This window comes from Ambystoma mexicanum, chromosome 12, assembly GCF_040938575.1.
Source record: "Ambystoma mexicanum isolate Mex_15411 chromosome 12, UKY_AmexF1_1, whole genome shotgun sequence".
NCBI classification, from domain to species: domain Eukaryota; kingdom Metazoa; phylum Chordata; class Amphibia; order Caudata; family Ambystomatidae; genus Ambystoma; species Ambystoma mexicanum.
Genome location: NC_090936.1, coordinates 446,876,578 through 446,892,091, shown reverse-complemented (window position 1 = coordinate 446,892,091; position 15,514 = coordinate 446,876,578). Strand labels below are relative to the sequence as shown.

The window sequence follows — 15,514 nt, the reverse complement described above, 5'->3', positions numbered from 1 at the left end:
TTATCAAACTAATATAAAGTAAAGTACAACTAATTGAGGAATTTAGAGAATGTTAACTTTTTAAATACATTTATTAAAACTTGTATTTGTGTACCTCGGAATTCATTCGAAGATATTAGTATGCATATAGTATAAACATCTTAGTGGCTGCTTTCCTAACGAGTATGAGGCTGGGAATTTGAATGGGGAAGGAATGAGCACATTGGAACCGGTTGCTAATGGCTTGGCTGCAATCTATGCACATGGGGCTTGTAGAATAACTAGTTTAATGGTAGCCTTGCTTTATCAAGACATTCAGAAGCATGCACAGTGGTCGAAGTGTACGAAAAGAAGTAGTGGTACTATGTTCCCTACTGGCCTGCCCTGCTTCCCACAGACCCCATCACCAGGCCCCCTCCCACGCACAATACAAACCCCTAAACACATGGACCTGCTGTTTAAGGAAACGTTCATTGCAGTGCCCTAAAAGAGAACGTTTCAACTGCTTCCGACACTTTAATTTTAAAACGAAACCATTCTGTGCCTGTACTTTTTTTTTTAAAAAAGAATCCGTTCCAGTCAAACGTAATTAAAAAAAAAGTATAGGAGCACCGCTCCTGCCCACTTCGACTAATGCAAGAGCAATGAGGCCATGAGCAGATCATCAAATATTGCAGAAGGTAGTGAAATGGCCAAACCACTTGGCCCCAGGTCTTCTCCTCTGCCTGCTATACATGTTTACCTATCACCAAATGTATATTTGCTTTCTGAAAACTTTTTATTTTCCAAATGCATGTCAGTGGTATTTTGTAAAATAACCTATATTATAAAAAGTAAGCTTGTGGGAATGAAGACTCAACATGATGATCATTATTTCTGAGAGTGACATATTCCAATGTACATGTATTGATCATTGCTTTATTATAAATTCCATGGGGAAATGAGTATAAAATGTTGACTAAACATGTCTTGTCCCTCCCATGTTCAGGTGATCAACCTGCTTAGAAATCTGTATGCCTATGAAAAGGATTCCCAACTGTGCCATGTCCTTTTCCAACTTATGCAAATGCCAGATATCTTTTTATCAAACATCCGTAACTATTTTATGATGCTTCCGTGACTGTCCGAAAGGGAATTTGCAGGCGCAAGGAGTTTGGCAATAGAGGAATGCAGTGTGTTGACTCGTAATTTAGCTATACATCATTGGGAACGATTGTGGTCTCCCGAGCGCAGGGCTGAAGCGTGACAGAAGAGTATCGCATATAGGCCGACGTTCAGTATGTCGTTCTGCTGCTCAGTGGGCTGGGCACTGATCTTTTATGGCCATATCGCAGATTAGGTAAAGAGGGGGAGGAGGGGGAATATGGGTATGAGGGGGCCAGGAGTATGGCGTGTGGAGCCGTGCAGCAGGAAAAGTGTTTTGGGGGTCCCCGCCCCTAAAGATAACCAGAAGGAGGAAGAAAAAGCATAATTGCGGGGCAAGGGCTTCCGTAGCATTGCTCTTTTGTGACAAGATTGGGACCTAGATCTCCTGAGAATTATCCTGGGTCATAGGGCGATAATATTGCCAGAATCCTTTTTAGTGACAGCAAGAACATCCTGCTTAAGAAATGGAACATTGTGCATATGTTGAAACAGTCTCTCCAAATTGCGGGGAAGTTAGGGCACCAACTATAGCATATCCTATGTGCATTCCTTAGATGTTGAATACAATGTCATGACTTGGCCACTCTTTTCCAAAATTCCCCACTACCGGAGCTGAATAATTCCGCTCTACTGAATCCTTCAAACCCTTGCCTCTGCTCAATGACACATGAAGCTTTCCTTAATACTAGCATCGTTCCCATGTGATGACTGATCTATAAAGGATAAAAGAGTTGGATGGCTTCTCATTTGAGAAGATCACAAAGGTTGAGAGTTCATTAGGCTCCACTTTTCCTAGTTTTCTTTTGTGATGTACAATGTCTGCAGTAATTCAGAAGTAATGAAATCTCCCTTATTCACTGTTTGAGAAATCATGCTGTCACTGTTTAAAGTTGCTTGGTTTCTCTAGTTTTTTTTACATATGTGCCCTACTGCTTATTTAAGAATTGATGCTAACTTAACAAATTACCTGCTTATCGTTGCTTACCACTCACCCAAGGTAGTATTGTATGTTAAACAAAGGTGTGGGATCCCCTCTACTAGCGGAGTCATTTTGTTGGGGGATTTGGGGGGGGGGACATGACATCTAAAGGAAAGGGGTCCCTGTCAAATGCGGGGGACAAAATGGTGTGTTCAAAGTTGAATGGACAAGCACCCTTGCCCCCCCCCTCCTTAAACCTACGGCCATGTCCTCTACTAAGATCGAACTTGGGCCAAATACCCTGTTCTATGGAATTCCTCCCACTCAGGAGGGTCAACAACCACGTTTAGTGGAGAAATAACATTTGCATATGTCTGGTCCCACCCACCCATTAGGGCAGTCCAGCACCGAAATGCTAAAGAATTCTCCTCTGACCAACATTACCATCAGTAGAGACTCGCGAAGGCACAGTGAGCAAGGGGTCCACGTCTGGATTATCTTGGGTTACTTAAGGTATAACCCCAAGGTTTACAAATTAAACAATGGTGTGGGAGCCCCTCTGCTGAGAATGAACATGAGCGGTTGGGACATCTTGGATAAATGATGCAAACAAAAAGTTGACGACGCTACAAAACAGTGTTGGGAAGGAGCTAGCACCTTCTTCATTCCCAAGCAATTTAGAATTAGGCAAGACTTCTTTGAACTATTTCTAGGCACTACAAGAGACCAGGGGGAGGAGGGATACTAAAAAGGAGTTATTTAAATATAAGGTGTAAATAACTGTTAGAATATAACATTTACAAATGTATTCAGCTATAGTTTTAAAATCTCAACGCACGATAGAAGCAGGCTCTCTTCCAAAAGGAATGTGGCCTGTGCTAAAAAAAGATTGCAGAGCTCATGCAGTGTTGCGTCACTGAGTAGCTCTGGCAGAGCACATGAAGTGGCTCACCAGCTGTTGGATGTCTATTAAAAAGCCCAGGCAGGCTAAGGCTCGATGCACACAATGCAGACTTATGGAAAACAAGGTTTAAGGGGAATTACTGGACCAGATAAAAACATGAATACAATGAATGAAATGGGGAGAGCATGATTGTGAAATATTTTTATATATAAATGTTCATAATGTAGTATAATGATGACAAACAGGAGCTACAGTGTTCTTGCATAGGCTAGCAATATGTTGAGTGGTATGTCCTAAACAGAAATCCAATCATGAAGAAACGAAGACTGCAGCATCCCTTGTAGCGAAGGACGGTTTTGGATGCAGCCATGTCCATATCAAGAGATGCCACTACAGTAAGTTAAGAATATATAAGCTCCTGCCTGGCACCAGTCTGGAGGATCTTGGGACGGTTGGGGGGGACAGAACAGACTGTTCAGACAGCAGAGTTCTTTGCTCCTATCCTCATTTATGTAAAGAATACTTTGTTATCCTTGCACTCTTGTTACTCTTGGCTTTAATTCCCTAGAGGGGTGAACTTTAATCTGGTGTGAGCGTGATTACGGGTACCCGTATAATAAAGGGGTACCCCTGTAATTGTGGCCTACCTTACAACTGTATACTTTATTTTTGTATCAGGCATAGACCTTACATTACAGACAATCAGTAAAAATCAGTGTTAATGGTTACCTATCAACACAGACAAGCAATGGCAATGCCAGCAGTTTGGACTTTTGTGTAGGCTTGATAAAGGCACGTCCCAGACACAGCCGTAGTGGTATTAACTGGCCATTTATGGGAACAGGTGCAAAATGGTGCCAGTGCCTGGGAAAATATACACAAGCCACAACTGTTGTCATTGCCAATGCATGCTTTTAACAGTACTTAAGTTGAGGATATGCGTAGTGCTTATAAATCTGATGGCTGAAGGCAGTTAAGCCATTTCTATTGCACCAGTAGCAATTTGCAACTCCAATTAAGTCATGGCGATGAGGTATGTGGGTGGTGGGGGCAGATATGGTTCCACTACTTTTCGTACACTTCAACCGCTGCTTACATGTCACAAGCAACATCTTATAGCCCAAACTAAAAATGGCAACCTTGTCATAACAGTAAGATTACACAAAGCATTGATCAAATCATAAGTGCAGATATTATGCATACAGGCCACAATTGACAAGGACTCATACTTGTAAATTAGCTCACAGTAGTGCATAAATATGCTCCTCTTTAAATGGATGGCCGGTCTTAGATGACAATGGAGCCCAGCCTACGCAAGTAAATGCGGCAGTGATGAATACCAGAATGAATATAAATTAGAATCCATGTTCTCCATCTAATGCGAGAATATGCCAGACAAAATATAAAAGTGAGGCAAGTCTTTCACAGAGGCCTCGCATAAATCACAGCTAGTCCGACAACCCCAGTTATCCCATGATAGTTGTGCTTGAGGGTGATTTGTTCAATTTTGCCCTAGTAATTAAGCATCTTTCTTCAGACAAATGTCACTATGGAAAATAAGGTTGTGAACCATGTGACGCAAGGATGAAATGATTAGTCGGCGGGTTTTACCAATTTGCGATCTTCTGACATCCCCCAAATAGAGCAAGCTTTTCTACTTCTCTAGGCAAGCGTTGCCAATTGAAGTCAGATTGCTAAAAAAAAGACTGAACATTTTACGTTCAGAGCAAGGACTTGATATGTTGGGACCATGGAATATTATGAGAACCAGGTTTGTCAAAGCAAGCCCGTATAATGGAATGCATTAGGGCTGCCCTAGGGTTGTTTCATAGCTGCAGAAAAGAATAGTTTCAGTAATATGATCATCTTCCAGGTAATTTAAATTAAGGGGAGCATGACTCTGGACAGAGGCTGCAACATCATTGTCTAACCATGTTACTAATCTTTGGTTACAGTCCCGAAGAGTCTTGATTGAAAACGACTGACAACTTTAACAATTGCCGATTTTGTGGTTGGGATATAACAGTAAAGGCCTTCATCATGGTGATCCTCCACATAGACTTTCTTTAGATGGTAGTTGGCACAGGCCTTCAAAAGGTTTTTCTTCCTGGTGTCAGCCGTAGCTTCACAGTCAAAAGCCTCAAGAAGAGAACACTGCAAAAGTATCTCTAAGCGCTGGAAAGCAGGAACAAAACCAGCGCCTGCCGGTGGAAGTTCCTGGTGCTGTGAAGAGGTGATAAGAATTCATTGAAGAGCAAAACAAACTTGCTAGAAGACTTTAGTCCATCATTCCTTCTCTTCTCTTTCCCTTTGATTCCACCAACCAGTGCTCAAACAAAGTCACTGTCTTTGGGGTTTTCATTTCCCAACATTTCTTTCTTATCTTTGGTAGGTGACCATCTGTGTCTTTCATTGTACTTAGCAGGATGTCAATTTCCTCTCTACAATACATTACCCCCCTGATCTGCAATGCCCTTAGATCCTGGGCTAATTCCACCTCGCTCTGATCAGTGCAACACAATCTGCAGTCCCAAATATCCTGCGTGTCTATCTTCTGCATTCTCCTGGGCTATCTGACTGTCCTGTCTTCCCTTCTTGATTCATAATACTCTGCACCTCTCCCCCATTCCTACTAGCTTTTGCTCATTCCACAATCTCTTAACTTCCTCTCTGTCCACCGTCACCTGCTCTTCCCCACAATCCTCCCCCTTTTGATGTCTCCCTTCTTTCAGAAAATACTACTTTGCTGATTCCTTCCTCGAATCAGGATTTATTTCCCAGTCTTTCTGCTCCCACACTGCTTGTCTTCACTCTCCTTGTTATTACCTCCCTATATTATGAATTCTCCCTTACCTCTTTCTACTTTCCTTGGTGTAAAACCCATCCCCCCCCCATGTGAGGGCTCATCTCTTCCTTCACTTCCTTTGATGTTAATTCCTCGTCTCCTTACCTCCCTTCCTCCTCCATCACTTCATTCTCCCAATGCTACACCTCCAACCTCTAAACTACTCCCTACGCCTCCAACCTTGCTAATGTGCCGATCCACAATCTCTAAATCACTAAGCCTCCAAACGCTGCACTGCCCCATATACATAGTTATTTTTATACCTCAACAACCCCACCCACTGAATCAATGATTGAGATATTGGCCCTCATTACGACCCAGCACCATGGTCCATGCCGGTAACTTACCGACTCCGCCATGGCGGAATGGGGAATTACCGCCCCATTCCGAGGTTGGCGGGCGGTAATTCCCCATGCCGCCATGGCCCTTCCCCATTCCCATTTTTTCCCCATAGGGCTCAATGGAAATGGGGAAGGCGCCAAGTACGGTACCGTACTTGGCACCAAGGTCCCTTTGCGGGTTGGTTTTTTAACACCTCCTAAAAGCAGTCGTAAAGTGCCACCCGCAAAGGGACCTCGTAATCGGGCGTTAAGGGTTGAACGGCGCCACCATCTTTTACGCCGCAGTTCACCCCTTAACGCCTGGGTTGTAATGAGGGCCATTGGGTTTAGCTGTCTTTGTCTACAAATAGGCATTGGTTCTCTTGATTTGCTCCAGATTTTCCAACTGGCTGTAATTGTTTGTGCTGGGGAGTGGTTTTATGGACCAGACCTATTTCTTGGAAGCATGTTTTGATGTGGCCGCTTGCTGATGTACTGGAAGTGTTGGCGCCACGCTGCATCTGCCTACCATGTGGCTCCAGCCTACAAGGGCCTGCATGAGCAGGACCAGCTTCTTGATGGCTGCTTTTAATGAATCAGTCCATGATTTTAGACGCAAGTTTTTGTTGCGGCGACCCAGAGTTGCTCATTAGTGTCCTGGCCCCACAAAAATTATTTCTGAAGTCTATTGCCATTGTCTGGGTTATTACTTTGAGCAGCAGTATTCATTTCTGAAACATGGGGCCTCATTATGACCCTGCCGGTCCGGAAACTAGGGTGCCTGTAAGCTTACCTGCACCATTGTTTCCAGACCGGCATATTACAGGTCTGCCTGTCGCAGACCCCACTCCCATAGAGTCCTGTGTCCTATGGGAATGGACTTGCATTTTACCGCCGCCTGACTTTCCAGGCTGCTGGAGTTGTAATCTCCCGGTGGCACTGGGAAGTCGGTTGCCTGTAAATATTTGAGTGTGGCGGCAACCTGCCGGTAGCACTGGCATGGTTACGCCAGACCTGTTATGAGAGCCATAGTCTTAGGAACTTTTTTAAACTGATCATGACTCCTGGATGGTGTTTACTCTTGCCCTTCTGTGGCATGAATTCAGGGAACTCTTTATCGAGGGGTTGTCTTGGCAATATTGGTTTCCATTCTTGGTCTCCCCGGTGTTATATCACTACTGAATCTTTCCCCATGAGCAGGGTTCCTGGGTTCCTACTTCACTGAGTGTTGATCTTGGGGCTTCTTGCCCTAAGGATTATCGTGCCTAGAAACACATGTACAGGTGCATTATAAATCACTTGTATCAAGGGGCCTTTTGATGGGCAGAAATCCTTGTACTATTAAAGTACTGGGAGGGGTCAACTAGCCTTTGTTTACCTCTGTGACCTGCATTATGGAGCGGGTGGTCGCACCCGAACTCTATGGTCCCTCTAATCCCACCACTAAGCCTCAAACCTGTGACTTTGTCATATAATATAGGCAGGTAATGGTGCAGTGGTCCAGGGACTGTTTATGCTCAGGCGTGTGCTTAAGTCCGCAGTCCATCAGATCCACTACCAATTATTCCACATGTACTCCCTACTACCACGAGCAATACCCTCTCCCTCAAGCCCTTGTGTTTTTCTCCAATTGTTTCTTTCCCTCAGTCATACCTTCCCTTTTTTCCTATTCTGACAGACCAATGTCTTGTTACCCCTGGCCGGAGTTAAATAGACCACTTCCAGGGCAAGACCTAGCACAGTAAGACCTCTACAGTCTCAACATAACATATATGTCAATGGCAATGAAACATGGGTGGTGTTTACATGAGAAATATGATGCCTTGGTGGCACGGCTGAGGCTTGTGTCCATGAATGAATTATTTCATTCACGTGCCTATGTGCATTCTAGAATGATGGAGGAAACATGTTTCACCCCACCCCAAAAATGATACAACTCAAAATGTATCATTCCAATTCATGGAAGCCATATATGTATATTATATCTGTGTGTATGGTGCTGGCACATAGGCATTCAAGACAGATTAAAATTATCAAAATAGCACTCAGGAAGTACTGGTCCCCTTTATAAAAAAAACTTGCAGTTAATGTAAACTAAAGGTCGGGTGATTATTTCCATTGGAATTGTCAATCAATAAACCTTTATTCGACAGCACTTAATGAGATATACAAACAAACCTTCATAACACATAAACATATGAATAAGGAGTAAATACATACAATTGCAGTCTTTGGCATTGGCTAGGTCTTGTTTTTTAAATTGTACATTGCTTTCATGTTTCTTGCTACCATGATTAAGCTGAGGAGGGCACCAATACATTGCTGCTTTCGTACTCCCTACAATAAAGATTGGCTTTGCAACATGCTACAGCAAAGGTAATGATTTAATTAATGCATTTGAATGTTAGTGGACCGACCTCTCCTCCCTATGCACAAGCTGGCTGGAGGGCAGTTTTGTCTTTAGACCACGGGGCCCAGTGAACACATCACAACGCACATGTTCCTCGAGGTTGGAATTGCGGCATACCAAGATATACTAGAGGGAAAGATGTATATCCCATTGCGGACCCACTCTTCTGCACACTATATAGGAGGGGCAAGTATAGCACACCAGAATACACAAAGGGGGAGGGGATACATGCAACAGTCAATCAAAACAGTGTAGGATCAGGCACAGCCACTAACCAACCCTACTAACAAAACAAATTCCTTCTGCATACACCGCTGAAACATCAAACTAAATGTAACCATACCTCTACAGCACAACAATGAAATCAACCACATAACGGCTACCAACCGAAAAACACATCTATGCTCAGCAAACGGTGTCAACAGAACGGAAGTTGCCCACAGCACATCACATCTCTCTTGCTCCTTTTCCTGCTGAGTCTTGCTAACTTACCCTCTTGCTTTAGAGATCTGCCAGAGTGCCAAGGAACCACGCAAGTGACAACAGTGTGAGGTATAAGAACCCTTAACATAACCGAGTGCCATATGAGTGCCCTTCCTCACCTGCCTATATATATATATATATATATATATATATAAACTTGGGAGAAAAGGAGATTACTCAGACTCCTCAACATGCAGTACAAGATGAGTGGCAAATCGAATTACCAACAGAAATAGATACCTGTATGGCAGCTCCCAGTGGCATGAAAAACAAGTCCAAATTCAATCCCTCCAATCTATTTTGTCCTACGATAGATCTAGTTGAAGATCTTGTTATAGATGACCTAAAAAAAATGACTATCAGACGAAGCACAGTTCAGAATTTGACGAGATTGCAACATACAGCTATGGAAAATTTACAAGCGAACACATCGATCATTATCAGATCTTCGGACAAAGGTGGAAATGTGGTAGTCCTTAACACCAAGGACTATCAGATGGAAGCAGCTCGGCAGTTAAATGATACTAGTAATTATGTTAAACTGCCCTGTAACCCCTACCCAGAGTATAAAGTACAATATGACACCATGTTGGACCGATGGTATAGTTTGGAACTAATTACCATTAAAGAGAAACAATATCTAACCAAAGACCATCCCAAAACTCCAATCCTACTTTATACCGAAAATTCATAAATCCATGATTAGACCACCTGGAAGACCCATTGTGGCATCAATAGACTCTTTATTTGAAAATACCTCCATTTGTTGATAACTTTTTGTTCCCCTTTGTGGAAACTTTACCTTCATATACAAAAGATACCACAGCATTTTTGAACCTGATTGCACATATTCCTTGGCAATCTAACTTTCTTTTGGTTACGTTAGATGTTTCCCTTTATACATGCATTACTCATTCAAAAGGTTTGCAAGCAGTTAAAAGATTCCTGTCAACTAGATCGTTGAGTTTTCGAGAACACTCTATTATGCTCTTGGATATGCTTTCTTTCATTTTAACACAACACCTTTGTTTGATTTCAAATATTATAATCAAATTTGTGGCACGGCAATGGGCACAGCAGTGGCTCCTACCTTTGCCAATCTATACATGGGTGCATGGGAAGAAGACCTTTTTCATAATGACAACTACAAAGAACACACAGATAAAGTAATTATGTGGCAAAGATACATTGATGATTTATTTATAATTTGGAGTGGGACGAACACTGAATGGATAACTTTTTTTCATATTCTGGATCAAAATCAGCAGAATTTACGGAACATCACAGTAAAACAAATAGTTTATTTAGACATTAAGGTGAAAATAATCGGAAACAGCATAAGCACAGAACTGCACAGAAAAGAAACAAGTACTAACACACTATTACATGCAACCAGTGCGCACCCACAATGTCTCAAAGACAGTATTCCATACGGAGAGTTCTTACGGGTAAAAAGAAACTGTAGCGAGAATGAAACATGGGAAGAAAATGCCAAACTGCGGCTAGATTCTCAATCCGAGGCTATAAGAAAACAGTTATAAAGAAAAGCCGACGATCGAAACCTGCAAAAAAAAACGAGAGATGATTCTAGCTAAAAGAAACGCAATCAAAAATTCAACAAAGGATCAACCGTATGAAGATTGCGCACTCAGATTTATTACCACTTTCAACTCTGGAGCAAAGGAAACTAAACAGATCTTAAAGAAACATTGACATCTCCTGAAACGAGACCAGGACATCAGTCCACACTTGCCAACACATGCCACTGTGACTTATAGAAAACCACCTTCTATACAAAGTAAACTATCACCTAGCATGTTCCGATCGCCCAAACAAAGTACTAACACCTGGCTACCTACCGAAATATTGGTTTTTTTTACCTGTGCTAAATGTAAAGCATGTCGCCATGGAATAAACATGAAAATGTTCTTACATCCTCGGATGAAGAAAGAAGTTAAAATCAAACAAGATCTGAGATGCTTTACACAATTTGCCATCTATGATTATTTGTTCCTGCAATTTATGGTATGTAGGTAGCACTAAACTAGAAGCCAGGCTAAGAATATTGCAACATCTACGTGCAATCAAAAATCGCGATCTGTCCTACCCACTTGCCAAACAGTTCAAAGAGGTACATCAAAATGACATCAGTTCTTTTAAGTATTTCATTATTGACTCAGCTAAAATTCACCCAAGAGGAGGGGGACATACTGCGAATACTCAGACAAATGGAATCTAGATATATAGTAGATTTGAATACCAAGTATCCAGGAGGTCACAATCGTGACGAAGAATTATATGCATTTTTGGGATCCTAAACATTCATAGACTCCAAAATCTCAATCATTGATAGACCTGAGCCCTTCCCAACCTTTCCAAACATTCCGCATTTTTGAAATTTCTGTATTTTTTGTATTTTGTGTATATTTTGTTTATTTGGTGTGTATGCACAATGAAATAAGGTTTTTAGGAAACTGAGGCTAACTCGGACGCCTATGCATCCCTACACGGTTTTCCCTGCAAGTACTTTTCACTTTGTGTGTTCTTTTACATCACTAATCATTTTAAATTAGCAATTTAGCCAAGGGAGAGGATGTTTTATCTTTAGCTTTACCAAGTGCTGTTTTTATCAATATGTAAAGTGCATTTATCATTTAGTTGTCAATCGTATCGCAAGTCTCCTCAAAACAACGCGTATCAACCGCAGGATTGTTTTAAATGTAACCGATGGGATTGAAGTATGGGAGAGGGCAATAATTTGAATGTTAAAAATATCATGTCCCATATCCACTAAACTTTAGGCATAAAACACTGACACATGAATGTGACATCCAGCACTATGCACCTTAATCTTAAGTTGTAGGTTCCATTTTTTCATACATTGTGGATTTTATTATATTTTAAATTGTTTGTACTTGAATTATAAGGTGTAATTTTAACATAGAACATCAAGCACCTTAACTTCCTTCAAAATATGTCCGTATAACAATTTGAAAAGGCAACATTTATTCTTGCATCTGCATTAATTACTTTTTACCACATTGCTAAATATACAGGTTGGCACTGTCGCAATATATAGGCGCCCGCAAGGGTAACACACTGCCTATGTGTATATATTAGACCAACCTATGTGTTTTATTATGAATATTCACAATATATATCATGGACCGCATGTCTTTTCTTGGTATAATGTACAGCGGAATCGACCGATATGAGGCACCCGCAAGGGTTACATACAGCCTCAAGCCACAGCATATGGGCGCCCGCGAGGGTAACACACTGCCCATTTGCGCTGTATTAGATCAATTTGTGTTTTAATATTAATATTTTTGATACTTATGATTTATATTAATGATAGTTTTATGCCCCTCCTCTCTCTCTCCCTCTCCCCCCCCTTCCTTACCCCTTACTGCGTTTTTTAGCATTTTTTTAAACGTCTTTTAGCGCTTTTTAGCGTTTTTCAATCAATTTCTATGGAGATGATGAGATCAGAGTAGGATAGAACATACCATAGAGGCACCCACAAGGGTTACATACAGCCCCTAGATCAAATTACCAACCACTTGCGATTTTGCAATATGCACTTTATATTATGCACTTTATTGATAGCACTCAGCACTTTGTCAATTAATAGTCCTTCAATGTTTACATAGCACACAGCACTTTATTACTTATGAAACATCTGCATATTTCAATTTTGATGTCTGCAACATGTATTTTGTAAACTTTTTTGACAGCACATTTCAGTTCATGCTGAGACACTGTGTCGGCCCACTCGGGCTGAATTAAACAAACCCAGTACAATAGAAGACGATGCACGATCGTCTTTCCTAATTTCATTGACATTGGCAAACACTAGGATGAAAATACACCATTTTATATCAGTAATTTCAGGCATTTTGTCCATCCCTTACCCACATGGGATAATTGGTTTGATCAGACAAATGTTTCGAATTGCTAGTGTTTATAAAAACACCGTCTCTCATGAATGCACTGAAATGGGTGGTCATGCAGGTTCCAACATGGCTGCATTCTTGTCTACTACTTGTTACCTTACTTAAGTGCAAAACATTGAGAAAGGACTCATATACTTTTCTCTATAATACTACAGTCCTCTCTCTGTCACATACCAGACGAAGCCCGAGTAGGGTGAAACGCGTCGTTCCTTTCTTGCATCCAACACCGTTGCTGCCTCCTGTCCATGTATTTTAAATAATAAAGGCCACTTTGACTGCACGGTACACAAGGCTGTGTGTGGATTTATTGGAGACATCCAGCCTTTCGCTTTCATCATAGCCGGAGTGCCGATGTAACTCGGATTGGTTTCCATTCCTTTTTTTTTTACATATATATATTTTTCATAAAGCACTCCCTAGCTGGTTTGCAAACCTGGAATAATAAAATTTAAGACGACATTCAATTGTTTTCTGATGTACTGAGGGAAATGCCTCTCTCCCTGAGGTCGTCTTGTTGCACTGTGACAAGGTACCAAGTTTGGCTCTTAGGGTAAAGGGTGAGGTGACCATGGGGCCGGATGCACCCCCCCACACCAAGTGATGCAGGGCCTGGGATGATATGAGCAGGATACCCATGTCCATCCCATCATACTACTTTTCCATGGCCAAGTGAAACCCAAAAGTAGCATATTCCCATGAACTACAAGCTAGAGAACAGAAAAGTCCCTGGCAAGTCGAATAGATGGGCAGGGACACCCCGGCATGTCAAAAGCTCATGGTAGTGAATTATAGTGAGTAGATACACAAACCTCTGCATGCATGCATGGGAACTCCAACTTACTGAACACAGGTAGCGAGCAGGAGAGCAAGAAGTTGGATGACTTTCACAAAGTCACTTGTTCCACACACATGCACTCTATGGTTCCAAGATGATGATCGGTGCTCTTAAAGGCTCAGTCCACAGATCTGGGGCAGACTGGGGTGGGAATCCAGTGCAGCTGTGAAGATGCATACAAGCAGCAAGTGACAATCCAATGTCAGTAGAAATTACACACACCTGAAAGTATTTCAGCGAGGTCTGTCACTTGGGACCGGGACCTTATGAAAGTCATTAGCAGGACCAGAGAAATTGGAGTCTGGCGAGTGCGGACCGAGTTGCAGAGATTAGGCTGGTGGATTAGGGCCAGTTAAAAAAGATGTAGTTGGAGGAAAGGAAGAGGTTGGTGTAAGAAGGTTGGAGAGGTGGGGGAGATGAGGCAGGGTTTTTACAGGCTGAGGTTGAAAGCAAGGAGAGCACGTTGAGAGAGGCGATTCATGGGGAGGTGACAACATAGGCAGGCAAGGCATAAAGTAAGGTGATGGAGGGAGAATTTAGGAAGGAGAGAAGATACCAAGGGTTGGGGGGAAGACTCGGATGTGCAACCTAGGAAGAAAAGTAGCACATCCTGTGAAAGAGATGGCGAGTGTTCGAAACGAAAGAGATGAGGAGAAACACCAGGCGAGAGATCAAATAGAGGAGGAGGAGCAGACAAGTAGCCATTTGAGGCTCAGGAATGAGGTGTGGCTGACAGGTAGGACCTACACCTTGCAGTCTAGACTGGAGGCGGTACAAACACATGTCAAAGGGTTGAGGAGGCATCGGGAGGAGAGTAGAAGAGTACCCCTTTAGGAGCTAAAATGTCCCTTTTCTGTAAGTAAAGGAAGAGGGGGCTTGGGGTAAAAATGTTGGTCACCAACACAGGGAAGTGAAGGTCTATACCACACCCGGTGGTAAGCCTTAAGTGGCCCTGTCCTTTGCGGAAACTCTGAGGTCTTGCCGGGCGGAAGGCCTCCCTTCTACGGCTACCTAGACCCAGGGTACAGGTGCACCTAGGTGTTGACACCAGAGGAAGGTTTGCTTCAGATGCAAAGAAACCACAACAAGAGATAAAAGATAAACCAGGATGCAAAGCTGAGGAAACCGCTTATAAGATCCCAGTTTTCATGAAAGGTACCTGGGGAACACTTTAACCTGATACTATAAATGTGTGAATAACCTCTGGGACAAGTCTCCGAAAGACAGTGAGTCTCATTGCAGCTTGGGTGGTAATTTGGCAGATAATCTGCAGAATTATTGCCACATTGTTTACTGTTACCAACGCTCAATTGCGTTGGTTTACCACAGGATTACGAGTGGTGGAAGGGTGGTGTTCATCCCCATTTTTGGGATTCCCGGGTCTCCATAGGGAATTTGGTGTTCCACAGATTTTTTTTGTCTGCCTTAAAGTGGGGGGATTTACCTCCAGCATGTTGGGGGTAAATCCTCCTTTTGAAGGTCAAACTCGGAATTTGGTGGCATGGTAAAAACAACAGTAATTGTTACCACCCAAAAAAATGAACGCCTGTGGAATTACTCCCACATTTCTACTGCAGCGTCAGTATAGTTCATGTTAGTGACTTATTTTGGCATTAAATCTTCTTGCTGTAGAGTCCAGAGACCACTTTTTTTTTTTCTCTTCTCTGAGGCTTTGCAAGATTTTAGACATGAGGCTATAAGTCCCAAGTGGTTAGGG

The 15,514-nt window shown here is 42.3% G+C and overlaps 1 protein-coding gene across 2 annotated transcripts in view; it reads left to right on the top strand.

Moving 5' to 3' along the window:
• ADA2 (adenosine deaminase 2) overlaps positions 1-15,514 on the top strand; it is a 470,094-nt gene that overhangs the window by 253,042 nt on the left and 201,538 nt on the right. The window lies entirely within an intron of this gene.